Source organism: Triturus cristatus, chromosome 8 (genome assembly GCF_964204655.1).
Source record: "Triturus cristatus chromosome 8, aTriCri1.1, whole genome shotgun sequence".
NCBI lineage: Eukaryota > Metazoa > Chordata > Amphibia > Caudata > Salamandridae > Triturus > Triturus cristatus.
This window is the reverse complement of record NC_140591.1, coordinates 54,180,528-54,194,124: the sequence shown is the minus strand read 5'-3', so window position 1 is coordinate 54,194,124 and position 13,597 is coordinate 54,180,528. Positions and strand designations below refer to the sequence as shown.

The 13,597-nt window shown below is 37.6% G+C and overlaps 6 non-coding genes across 6 annotated transcripts; all 6 read right to left on the bottom strand.

The window, feature by feature from the left end:
• Positions 1-1,769: 1,769 nt before the first annotated feature.
• TRNAF-GAA (transfer RNA phenylalanine (anticodon GAA)) lies at positions 1,770-1,842 on the bottom strand. The gene has a single exon. It is a non-coding gene; the product is annotated as a tRNA-Phe (tRNA).
• A 2,846-nt stretch (positions 1,843-4,688) lies between these two features.
• On the bottom strand, positions 4,689-4,761 carry TRNAF-GAA (transfer RNA phenylalanine (anticodon GAA)). Its single transcript has one exon. It is a non-coding gene; the product is annotated as a tRNA-Phe (tRNA).
• Positions 4,762-7,604: 2,843 nt separating this feature from the next.
• TRNAF-GAA (transfer RNA phenylalanine (anticodon GAA)) lies at positions 7,605-7,677 on the bottom strand. The gene has a single exon. It is a non-coding gene; the product is annotated as a tRNA-Phe (tRNA).
• A 2,846-nt stretch (positions 7,678-10,523) lies between these two features.
• On the bottom strand, positions 10,524-10,596 carry TRNAF-GAA (transfer RNA phenylalanine (anticodon GAA)). Its single transcript has one exon. It is a non-coding gene; the product is annotated as a tRNA-Phe (tRNA).
• A 1,676-nt stretch (positions 10,597-12,272) lies between these two features.
• On the bottom strand, positions 12,273-12,345 carry TRNAF-AAA (transfer RNA phenylalanine (anticodon AAA)). Its single transcript has one exon. It is a non-coding gene; the product is annotated as a tRNA-Phe (tRNA).
• A 1,096-nt stretch (positions 12,346-13,441) lies between these two features.
• TRNAF-GAA (transfer RNA phenylalanine (anticodon GAA)) lies at positions 13,442-13,514 on the bottom strand. Its single transcript has one exon. It is a non-coding gene; the product is annotated as a tRNA-Phe (tRNA).
• Between the last annotated feature and the right edge of the window lie 83 nt (positions 13,515-13,597).

Here is a 13,597-nt window from a genome sequence, read left to right as displayed (position 1 = left end):
AGAAGTTCAAAATGTGCCTAAACCCGGGATTGAACCAGGGACCTTTAGATCTTCAGTCTACTGCTCTACCAACTGAGCTATTTCATCCAGCTGGCAATTTTGGCTTTCTGTTGTATTTTTTATAATTGTTAAAGAAAAATGCAGAACCTGGTCACTCTATCTGCATGTGCAGTTATGTGTTAAATTGTCCAGTATTATTCAGTAGCTAAATTGGTCTGATGGGTGAATTTCCTTTTTAGGAGCCAAGTTAGTTAGATGATGTTTGTAAACTATGAATGGACTTATACTCAGAAACACAGACCTATATGGCGAGGGTCGGCAAGCTAGGTCATCTTACTACTAACAGTTTTGTATAAGGGGAACTGGAGGCTGATGCAGGCAAAGCTTTACTTTCAATTAAAGGAAGAATTGGGAAATAAAGGAGGCAAAGTTGAATACAAGAGAGGTGGAAGCAAGTTTGAAAGAAAGACAGAAAGTAAATAATATGTTGAATTAATTGTATTGTCGATTATCTTGATAAAAGGTTTTGATCATTATAAACAAAGTCAATATGAGTTGACTCAAAATAGTCTTTGTGGCATGCAAAGCAGAAGTTCAAAATGTGCCCAAACCCGGGATCGAACCAGGGACCTTTAGATCTTCAGTCTAACGCTCTCCCAACTGAGCTATTTCGGCCTGCCAGCAGCTATAGTATTCAGCCTCTTTTTTTGAACAATCCCAGAACAGAGATGCAGAACCTGGATTTTCAATCTGAGGTTAGAGCTGTGTTTTAATGTGTCCTGCATTGTTCAGCAGCTAACTGGTGAAAGGGTGAGTAGCGTTTTTGGGATAAATGTTAGGTCGTTTTTCTTTTAAAACTCTAAGTGGACCAGCACTGTATTACACAGACGTATGTCGCCTGAGTAGGTAAGCTATGTCATCACAATACTGACAACTTTGTTCAAGGAGAAGTGAAAGCTGATGCAGACAAGAGTTTACTTTGAAAAAAGTATAAAATGGGATAAATTTGTCATCAAAGTTGATGGCAAGAGAGGTGGAAGCAAGTTTAGAAGGAGGACAGAAAGACAACTTTTTGTTGAAGTTATCATGTTGTTGATCAGTTGATAAAATATTTTGAGAAATAAAAAAAAAAACTAGAGCTGATTTCAAGAAATATTTTGCAAGAATGTAGGATCCCCTCGCACTGTGCTGAAAGTCAGGATTGAATCAGGTACCTTAAGCTCTTCAGTCTAACGATCTCCCAACTGAGATATTTCAGCCAACAAGTCCCTGTGGCCTCCTGATGTATTATTAATAATTGTAGACGATACATACAGAACCTGGTCATTCTATTTTCGTTTATAGTTATGTGTTAAAGTGTCCAGTATCATTCAGCAGGTAACTTGGTCTGATGAGTGAATATCCTTTTTAGGGGACAAGGTAGGTAGAATTTTTTTTTCCTAAACTCTGAATTGACTTATACTCTGAAACACAGACCTATATGGCCAGGGTGTACAAGCTATGTCATCTGACTACTGACAGTTTTGTATAAGGGGAATTGGAGGCTGATGCAGGCAAAGCTTTACTTTAAAATAAAGCAAGAAGTTGCAAATAAATGAGGCATAGTTGAATACAAGAGAGGTGGAAGCAAGTTTGAAAGGAAGACAGAAAGTAAATAATATGTTGAATTGATTGTGTTGTTGATCAGATTGATAAAAGGTTTTGATAAAGAAGAGCGTTGATTTAACTCCAAACAGCTTTTGTGACATGAAAAGCAGAAGTTGAAATTGTGCCGAAACCCGGGATTGAACCAGGGACCTTTAGATCTTCAGTCTAACGCTCTCCCAACTGAGCTATTTCGGCCTGCTGGTAGTTTGGGTCTTCATCCTTTCTTTTAAACTTCCCAAGAAAATAGATGCTCAACCTCATGCTAGAGCTATGTTTTAAGATGTCCTGTATCATTCATCAGTTAACGGGTGCAATAGGTAAATAGCATTTTTCGGATCCAGGTTAGGTAGCTTTTGTTTTTTACTCTGAATGGACTAGCACCATATTACACAGAGGTATTTGGCCTGAGTAGGTAAGCTATGTCATCTGAATACTGAAATCTGTGTTCAAGGAGAAGTGGAAGCTGATGCAGACAAGAGTTTACTTTACAAAAAAGCATGAAATAGGAAACATTTGTAGTCGAAGCTGAATGCAAGAGAGGTGGAAGCAAATTTAGAAGGAGGACAGAAAGACAATTCTATGTTGAATTGATCATGTTGTCGATCAGTTGATCAAATATTTTGATAAATAAAGAAAGAAAAACTTGAGCTGATACCAAGAAATATTTTGTGAGAAGCAAGAAACCTCTCAGACTTTTCCGAAACCCAGCATTGAACAAGGGACTTTTAGATTTTCAATCTAACACTCTCCCAACTGAGCTATTTCATCCCGCTGGCCATTTTGGCTTTCTGTTGTATTTTTGATAATTGTTAAAGATAAATGCAGACCCTGGTCATTCTATCTGCATGTGCAGTTATGTGTTAAATTGTCCAATATTATTCAGCAGCTAAATTGGTCTGATGGGTGAATTTCCTTTTTAGGAGCCAAGTTAGTTAGAAGATGTTTGTAAACTATGAATGGACTTATACTCAGACACACAGACCTATATGGCGAGGGTAGGCAAACTAGGTCATCTGACTACTAACAGTTTTGTATAAGGGGAACTCGAGGCTGATGCAGGCAAAGCTTTACTTTCAATTAAAGGAAGAATTGGCAAATAAAGCAGGTAAAGTTGAATACAAGAGAGGTGGAAGCAAGTTTGACAGAAAGACAGAATGTAAAAAATATGTTGAAATGGTTGTCTTATCGATCAGCTTGATAAAAGGTTTTGATCATTATAAACAACGTCAATATGAGTTGACTCCAAATAGCATTTGTGGCATGCAAAGCAGAAGTTCAAAATGTGCCTAAACCCGGGATTGAACCAGGGACCTTTAAATCTTCAGTCTACTGCTCTCCCAACTGAGCTATTTCATCCAGCTGGCAATTTTGGCTTTCTGTTGTATTTTTTATAATTGTTAAAGATAAATGCAGAACCTGGTCACTCTATCTGCATGTGCAGTTATGTGTTAAATTGTCCAGTATTATTCAGTAGCTAAATTGGTCTGATGGGTGAATTTCCTTTTTAGGAGCCAAGTTAGTTAGATGATGTTTGTAAACTATGAATGGATTTATACTCAGAAACACAGACCTATATGGCGAGGGTCGGCAAGCTAGGTCATCTGACTACTAACAGTTTTGTATAAGGGGAACTGGAGGCTGATGCAGGCAAAGCTTTACTTTCAATTAAAGGAAGAATTGGGAAATAAAGGAGGCAAAGTTGAATACAAGAGAGGTGGAAGCAAGTTTGAAAGAAAGACAGAAAGTAAATAATATGTTGAATTAATTGTATTGTCGATTATCTTGATAAAAGGTTTTGATCATTATAAACAAAGTCAATATGAGTTGACTCAAAATAGTCTTTGTGGCATGCAAAGCAGAAGTTCAAAATGTGCCGAAACCCGGGATCGAACCAGGGACCTTTAGATCTTCAGTCTAACGCTCTCCCAACTGAGATATTTCGGCCTGCCAGCAGTTATAGTATTCAGCCTCTTTTTTTGAACAATCCCAGAACAGAGATGCAGAACCTGGATTTTCAATCTGAGGTTAGAGCTGTGTTTTAATGTGTCCTGCATTGTTCAGCAGCTAACTGGTGAAATGGGTGAGTAGCGTTTTTGGGATAAATGTTAGGTCGTTTTTCTTTTAAAACTCTAAGTGGACCAGCACTGTATTACACAGACGTATGTCGCCTGAGTAGGTAAGCTATGTCATCTCAATACTGACAACTTTGTTCAAGGAGAAGTGAAAGCTGATGCAGACAAGAGTTTGCTTTGAAAAAAGTATAAAATGGAATAAATTCGTCATCAAAGCTGATGGCAAGAGAGGTGGAAGCAAGTTTAGAAGGAGGACAGAAAGACAACTTTTTGTTGAAGTTATCATGTTGTTGATCAGTTGATAAAATATTTTGAGAAATAAAGGAAAAAAAACCTAGAGCTGATTTCAAGAAATATTTTGCAAGAATGTAGGATCCCCTCGCACTGTGCTGAAAGTCAGGATTGAATCAGGTACCTTAAGCTCTTCAGTCTAACGATCTCCCAACTGAGATATTTCAGCCAACAAGTCCCTGTGGCCTCCTGATGTATTATTAATAATTGTAGACGATACATACAGAACCTGGTCATTCTATTTTCGTTTATAGTTATGTGTTAAAGTGTCCAGTATCATTCAGCAGGTAACTTGGTCTGATGAGTGAATATCCTTTTTAGGGGACAATGTAGGTAGAATTTTTTTTTCTAAACTCTGAATTGACTTATACTCTGAAACACAGACCTATATGGCCAGGGTGTACAAGCTATGTCATCTGACTACTGACAGTTTTGTATAAGGGGAATTGGAGGCTGATGCAGGCAAAGCTTTACTTTAAAATAAAGCAAGAAGTTTCAAATAAATGAGGCATAGTTGAATACAAGAGAGGTGGAAGCAAGTTTGAAAGGAAGACAGAAAGTAAATAATATGTTGAATTGATTGTGTTGTTGATCAGATTGATAAAAGGTTTTGATAAAGAAGAGCGTTGATTTAACTCCAAACAGCTTTTGTGACATGAAAAGCAGAAGTTGAAATTGTGCCGAAACCCGGGATTGAACCAGGGACCTTTAGATCTTCAGTCTAACGCTCTCCCAACTGAGCTATTTCGGCCTGCTGGTAGTTTGGGTCTTCATCCTTTCTTTTAAACTTCCCAAGAAAATAGATGCTCAACCTCATGCTAGAGCTATGTTTTAAGATGTCCTGTATCATTCATCACTTAACGGGTGCAATAGGTAAATAGCATTTTTCGGATCCAGGTTAGGTAGCTTTTGTTTTTTACTCTGAATGGACTAGCACCATATTACACAGAGGTATTTGGCCTGAGTAGGTAAGCTATGTCATCTGAATACTGAAATCTGTGTTCAAGGAGAAGTGGAAGCTGATGCAGACAAGAGTTTACTTTACAAAAAAGCATGAAATAGGAAACATTTGTAGTCGAAGCTGAATGCAAGAGAGGTGGAAGCAAATTTAGAAGGAGGACAGAAAGACAATTCTATGTTGAATTGATCATGTTGTCGATCAGTTGATCAAATATTTTGATAAATAAAGAAAGAAAAACTTGAGCTGATACCAAGAAATATTTTGTGAGAAGCAAGAAACCTCTCAGACTTTTCCGAAACCCAGCATTGAACAAGGGACTTTTAGATTTTCAATCTAACACTCTCCCAACTGAGCTATTTCATCCAGCTGGCCATTTTGGCTTTCTGTTGTATTTTTGATAATTGTTAAAGATAAATGCAGACCCTGGTCATTCTATCTGCATGTGCAGTTATGTGTTAAATTGTCCAATATTATTCAGCAGCTAAATTGGTCTGATGGGTGAATTTCCTTTTTAGGAGCCAAGTTAGTTAGAAGATGTTTGTAAACTATGAATGGACTTATACTCAGAGACACAGACCTATATGGCGAGGGTAGGCAAACTAGGTCATCTGACTACTAACAGTTTTGTATAAGGGGAACTCGAGGCTGATGCAGGCAAAGCTTTACTTTCAATTAAAGGAAGAATTGGCAAATAAAGCAGGTAAAGTTGAATACAAGAGAGGTGGAAGCAAGTTTGACAGAAAGACAGAATGTAAAAAATATGTTGAAATGGTTGTCTTATCGATCAGCTTGATAAATGGTTTTGATCATTATAAACAACGTCAATATGAGTTGACTCCAAATAGCATTTGTGGCATGCAAAGCAGAAGTTCAAAATGTGCCTAAACCCGGGATTGAACCAGGGACCTTTAGATCTTCAGTCTACTGCTCTACCAACTGAGCTATTTCATCCAGCTGGCAATTTTGGCTTTCTGTTGTATTTTTTATAATTGTTAAAGAAAAATGCAGAACCTGGTCACTCTATCTGCATGTGCAGTTATGTGTTAAATTGTCCAGTATTATTCAGTAGCTAAATTGGTCTGATGGGTGAATTTCCTTTTTAGGAGCCAAGTTAGTTAGATGATGTTTGTAAACTATGAATGGACTTATACTCAGAAACACAGACCTATATGGCGAGGGTCGGCAAGCTAGGTCATCTTACTACTAACAGTTTTGTATAAGGGGAACTGGAGGCTGATGCAGGCAAAGCTTTACTTTCAATTAAAGGAAGAATTGGGAAATAAAGGAGGCAAAGTTGAATACAAGAGAGGTGGAAGCAAGTTTGAAAGAAAGACAGAAAGTAAATAATATGTTGAATTAATTGTATTGTCGATTATCTTGATAAAAGGTTTTGATCATTATAAACAAAGTCAATATGAGTTGACTCAAAATAGTCTTTGTGGCATGCAAAGCAGAAGTTCAAAATGTGCCCAAACCCGGGATCGAACCAGGGACCTTTAGATCTTCAGTCTAACGCTCTCCCAACTGAGCTATTTCGGCCTGCCAGCAGCTATAGTATTCAGCCTCTTTTTTTGAACAATCCCAGAACAGAGATGCAGAACCTGGATTTTCAATCTGAGGTTAGAGCTGTGTTTTAATGTGTCCTGCATTGTTCAGCAGCTAACTGGTGAAAGGGTGAGTAGCGTTTTTGGGATAAATGTTAGGTCGTTTTTCTTTTAAAACTCTAAGTGGACCAGCACTGTATTACACAGACGTATGTCGCCTGAGTAGGTAAGCTATGTCATCTCAATACTGACAACTTTGTTCAAGGAGAAGTGAAAGCTGATGCAGACAAGAGTTTACTTTGAAAAAAGTATAAAATGGGATAAATTTGTCATCAAAGTTGATGGCAAGAGAGGTGGAAGCAAGTTTAGAAGGAGGACAGAAAGACAACTTTTTGTTGAAGTTATCATGTTGTTGATCAGTTGATAAAATATTTTGAGAAATAAAAAAAAAAACTAGAGCTGATTTCAAGAAATATTTTGCAAGAATGTAGGATCCCCTCGCACTGTGCTGAAAGTCAGGATTGAATCAGGTACCTTAAGCTCTTCAGTCTAACGATCTCCCAACTGAGATATTTCAGCCAACAAGTCCCTGTGGCCTCCTGATGTATTATTAATAATTGTAGACGATACATACAGAACCTGGTCATTCTATTTTCGTTTATAGTTATGTGTTAAAGTGTCCAGTATCATTCAGCAGGTAACTTGGTCTGATGAGTGAATATCCTTTTTAGGGGACAAGGTAGGTAGAATTTTTTTTTCCTAAACTCTGAATTGACTTATACTCTGAAACACAGACCTATATGGCCAGGGTGTACAAGCTATGTCATCTGACTACTGACAGTTTTGTATAAGGGGAATTGGAGGCTGATGCAGGCAAAGCTTTACTTTAAAATAAAGCAAGAAGTTGCAAATAAATGAGGCATAGTTGAATACAAGAGAGGTGGAAGCAAGTTTGAAAGGAAGACAGAAAGTAAATAATATGTTGAATTGATTGTGTTGTTGATCAGATTGATAAAAGGTTTTGATAAAGAAGAGCGTTGATTTAACTCCAAACAGCTTTTGTGACATGAAAAGCAGAAGTTGAAATTGTGCCGAAACCCGGGATTGAACCAGGGACCTTTAGATCTTCAGTCTAACGCTCTCCCAACTGAGCTATTTCGGCCTGCTGGTAGTTTGGGTCTTCATCCTTTCTTTTAAACTTCCCAAGAAAATAGATGCTCAACCTCATGCTAGAGCTATGTTTTAAGATGTCCTGTATCATTCATCAGTTAACGGGTGCAATAGGTAAATAGCATTTTTCGGATCCAGGTTAGGTAGCTTTTGTTTTTTACTCTGAATGGACTAGCACCATATTACACAGAGGTATTTGGCCTGAGTAGGTAAGCTATGTCATCTGAATACTGAAATCTGTGTTCAAGGAGAAGTGGAAGCTGATGCAGACAAGAGTTTACTTTACAAAAAAGCATGAAATAGGAAACATTTGTAGTCGAAGCTGAATGCAAGAGAGGTGGAAGCAAATTTAGAAGGAGGACAGAAAGACAATTCTATGTTGAATTGATCATGTTGTCGATCAGTTGATCAAATATTTTGATAAATAAAGAAAGAAAAACTTGAGCTGATACCAAGAAATATTTTGTGAGAAGCAAGAAACCTCTCAGACTTTTCCGAAACCCAGCATTGAACAAGGGACTTTTAGATTTTCAATCTAACACTCTCCCAACTGAGCTATTTCATCCCGCTGGCCATTTTGGCTTTCTGTTGTATTTTTGATAATTGTTAAAGATAAATGCAGACCCTGGTCATTCTATCTGCATGTGCAGTTATGTGTTAAATTGTCCAATATTATTCAGCAGCTAAATTGGTCTGATGGGTGAATTTCCTTTTTAGGAGCCAAGTTAGTTAGAAGATGTTTGTAAACTATGAATGGACTTATACTCAGACACACAGACCTATATGGCGAGGGTAGGCAAACTAGGTCATCTGACTACTAACAGTTTTGTATAAGGGGAACTCGAGGCTGATGCAGGCAAAGCTTTACTTTCAATTAAAGGAAGAATTGGCAAATAAAGCAGGTAAAGTTGAATACAAGAGAGGTGGAAGCAAGTTTGACAGAAAGACAGAATGTAAAAAATATGTTGAAATGGTTGTCTTATCGATCAGCTTGATAAAAGGTTTTGATCATTATAAACAACGTCAATATGAGTTGACTCCAAATAGCATTTGTGGCATGCAAAGCAGAAGTTCAAAATGTGCCTAAACCCGGGATTGAACCAGGGACCTTTAAATCTTCAGTCTACTGCTCTCCCAACTGAGCTATTTCATCCAGCTGGCAATTTTGGCTTTCTGTTGTATTTTTTATAATTGTTAAAGATAAATGCAGAACCTGGTCACTCTATCTGCATGTGCAGTTATGTGTTAAATTGTCCAGTATTATTCAGTAGCTAAATTGGTCTGATGGGTGAATTTCCTTTTTAGGAGCCAAGTTAGTTAGATGATGTTTGTAAACTATGAATGGATTTATACTCAGAAACACAGACCTATATGGCGAGGGTCGGCAAGCTAGGTCATCTGACTACTAACAGTTTTGTATAAGGGGAACTGGAGGCTGATGCAGGCAAAGCTTTACTTTCAATTAAAGGAAGAATTGGGAAATAAAGGAGGCAAAGTTGAATACAAGAGAGGTGGAAGCAAGTTTGAAAGAAAGACAGAAAGTAAATAATATGTTGAATTAATTGTATTGTCGATTATCTTGATAAAAGGTTTTGATCATTATAAACAAAGTCAATATGAGTTGACTCAAAATAGTCTTTGTGGCATGCAAAGCAGAAGTTCAAAATGTGCCGAAACCCGGGATCGAACCAGGGACCTTTAGATCTTCAGTCTAACGCTCTCCCAACTGAGATATTTCGGCCTGCCAGCAGTTATAGTATTCAGCCTCTTTTTTTGAACAATCCCAGAACAGAGATGCAGAACCTGGATTTTCAATCTGAGGTTAGAGCTGTGTTTTAATGTGTCCTGCATTGTTCAGCAGCTAACTGGTGAAATGGGTGAGTAGCGTTTTTGGGATAAATGTTAGGTCGTTTTTCTTTTAAAACTCTAAGTGGACCAGCACTGTATTACACAGACGTATGTCGCCTGAGTAGGTAAGCTATGTCATCTCAATACTGACAACTTTGTTCAAGGAGAAGTGAAAGCTGATGCAGACAAGAGTTTGCTTTGAAAAAAGTATAAAATGGAATAAATTCGTCATCAAAGCTGATGGCAAGAGAGGTGGAAGCAAGTTTAGAAGGAGGACAGAAAGACAACTTTTTGTTGAAGTTATCATGTTGTTGATCAGTTGATAAAATATTTTGAGAAATAAAGGAAAAAAAACCTAGAGCTGATTTCAAGAAATATTTTGCAAGAATGTAGGATCCCCTCGCACTGTGCTGAAAGTCAGGATTGAATCAGGTACCTTAAGCTCTTCAGTCTAACGATCTCCCAACTGAGATATTTCAGCCAACAAGTCCCTGTGGCCTCCTGATGTATTATTAATAATTGTAGACGATACATACAGAACCTGGTCATTCTATTTTCGTTTATAGTTATGTGTTAAAGTGTCCAGTATCATTCAGCAGGTAACTTGGTCTGATGAGTGAATATCCTTTTTAGGGGACAATGTAGGTAGAATTTTTTTTTCTAAACTCTGAATTGACTTATACTCTGAAACACAGACCTATATGGCCAGGGTGTACAAGCTATGTCATCTGACTACTGACAGTTTTGTATAAGGGGAATTGGAGGCTGATGCAGGCAAAGCTTTACTTTAAAATAAAGCAAGAAGTTTCAAATAAATGAGGCATAGTTGAATACAAGAGAGGTGGAAGCAAGTTTGAAAGGAAGACAGAAAGTAAATAATATGTTGAATTGATTGTGTTGTTGATCAGATTGATAAAAGGTTTTGATAAAGAAGAGCGTTGATTTAACTCCAAACAGCTTTTGTGACATGAAAAGCAGAAGTTGAAATTGTGCCGAAACCCGGGATTGAACCAGGGACCTTTAGATCTTCAGTCTAACGCTCTCCCAACTGAGCTATTTCGGCCTGCTGGTAGTTTGGGTCTTCATCCTTTCTTTTAAACTTCCCAAGAAAATAGATGCTCAACCTCATGCTAGAGCTATGTTTTAAGATGTCCTGTATCATTCATCAGTTAACGGGTGCAATAGGTAAATAGCATTTTTCGGATCCAGGTTAGGTAGCTTTTGTTTTTTACTCTGAATGGACTAGCACCATATTACACAGAGGTATTTGGCCTGAGTAGGTAAGCTATGTCATCTGAATACTGAAATCTGTGTTCAAGGAGAAGTGGAAGCTGATGCAGACAAGAGTTTACTTTACAAAAAAGCATGAAATAGGAAACATTTGTAGTCGAAGCTGAATGCAAGAGAGGTGGAAGCAAATTTAGAAGGAGGACAGAAAGACAATTCTATGTTGAATTGATCATGTTGTCGATCAGTTGATCAAATATTTTGATAAATAAAGAAAGAAAAACTTGAGCTGATACCAAGAAATATTTTGTGAGAAGCAAGAAACCTCTCAGACTTTTCCGAAACCCAGCATTGAACAAGGGACTTTTAGATTTTCAATCTAACACTCTCCCAACTGAGCTATTTCATCCAGCTGGCCATTTTGGCTTTCTGTTGTATTTTTGATAATTGTTAAAGATAAATGCAGACCCTGGTCATTCTATCTGCATGTGCAGTTATGTGTTAAATTGTCCAATATTATTCAGCAGCTAAATTGGTCTGATGGGTGAATTTCCTTTTTAGGAGCCAAGTTAGTTAGAAGATGTTTGTAAACTATGAATGGACTTATACTCAGAGACACAGACCTATATGGCGAGGGTAGGCAAACTAGGTCATCTGACTACTAACAGTTTTGTATAAGGGGAACTCGAGGCTGATGCAGGCAAAGCTTTACTTTCAATTAAAGGAAGAATTGGCAAATAAAGCAGGTAAAGTTGAATACAAGAGAGGTGGAAGCAAGTTTGACAGAAAGAGAGAATGTAAAAAATATGTTGAAATGGTTGTCTTTTCGATCAGCTTGATAAAAGGTTTTGATCATTATAAACAACGTCAATATGAGTTGACTCCAAATAGCATTTGTGGCATGCAAAGCAGAAGTTCAAAATGTGCCTAAACCCGGGATTGAACCAGGGACCTTTAGATCTTCAGTCTACTGCTCTCCCAACTGAGCTATTTCATCCAGCTGGCAATTTTGGCTTTCTGTTGTATTTTTTATAATTGTTAAAGAAAAATGCAGAACCTGGTCACTCTATCTGCATGTGCAGTTATGTGTTAAATTGTCCAGTATTATTCAGTAGCTAAATTGGTCTGATGGGTGAATTTCCTTTTTAGGAGCCAAGTTAGTTAGATGATGTTTGTAAACTATGAATGGACTTATACTCAGAAACACAGACCTATATGGCGAGGGTCGGCAAGCTAGGTCATCTGACTACTAACAGTTTTGTATAAGGGGAACTGGAGGCTGATGCAGGCAAAGCTTTACTTTCAATTAAAGGAAGAATTGGGAAATAAAGGAGGCAAAGTTGAATACAAGAGAGGTGGAAGCAAGTTTGAAAGAAAGACAGAAAGTAAATAATATGTTGAATTAATTGTATTGTCGATTATCTTGATAAAATGTTTTGATCATTATAAACAAAGTCAATATGAGTTGACTCAAAATAGTCTTTGTGGCATGCAAAGCAGAAGTTCAAAACGTGCCGAAACCCGGGATCGAACCAGGGACCTTTAGATCTTTAGTCTAACGCTCTCCCAACTGAGCTATTTCGGCCTGCCAGCAGCTATAGTATTCAGCCTCTTTTTTTGAACAATCCCAGAACAGAGATGCAGAACCTGGATTTTCAATCTGAGGTTAGAGCTGTGTTTTAATGTGTCCTGCATTGTTCAGCAGCTAACTGGTGAAATGGGTGAGTAGCGTTTTTGGGATAAATGTTAGGTCGTTTTTCTTTTAAAACTCTAAGTGGACCAGCACTGTATTACACAGACGTATGTCGCCTGAGTAGGTAAGCTATGTCATCTCAATACTGACAACTTTGTTCAAGGAGAAGTGAAAGCTGATGCAGACAAGAGTTTACTTTGAAAAAAGTATAAAATGGGATAAATTTGTCATCAAAGCTGATGGCAAGAGAGGTGGAAGCAAGTTTAGAAGGAGGACAGAAAGACAACTTTTTGTTGAAGTTATCATGTTGTTGATCAGTTGATAAAATATTTTGAGAAATAAAGAAAAAAAAACTAGAGCTGATTTCAAGAAATATTTTGCAAGAATGTAGGATCCCCTCGCACTGTGCTGAAAGTCAGGATTGAATCAGGTACCTTAAGCTCTTCAGTCTAACGATCTCCCAACTGAGATATTTCAGCCAACAAGTCCCTGTGGCCTCCTGATGTATTATTAATAATTGTAGACGATACATACAGAACCTGGTCATTCTATTTTCGTTTATAGTTATGTGTTAAAGTGTCCAGTATCATTCAGCAGGTAACTTGGTCTGATGAGTGAATATCCTTTTTAGGGGACAATGTAGGTAGAATTTTTTTTTCTAAACTCTGAATTGACTTATACTCTGAAACACAGACCTATATGGCCAGGGTGTACAAGCTATGTCATCTGACTACTGACAGTTTTGTATAATGGGAATTGGAGGCTGATGCAGGCAAAGCTTTACTTTAAAATAAAGCAAGAAGTTGCAAATAAATGAGGCGTAGTTGAATACAAGAGAGGTGGAAGCAAGTTTGAAAGGAAGACAGAAAGTAAATAATATGTTGAATTGATTGTGTTGTTGATCAGATTGATAAAAGGTTTTGATAAAGAAGAGCGTTGATTTAACTCTAAACAGCTTTTGTGACATGAAAAGCAGAAGTTGAAATTGTGCCGAAACCCGGGATTGAACCGGGGACCTTTAGATCTTCAGTCTAACGCTCTCCCAACTGAGCTATTTCGGCCTGCTGGTAGTTTGGGTCTTCATCCTTTCTTTTAAACTTCCCAAGAAAATAGATGCTCATCCTCATGCTAGAGCTATGTTTTA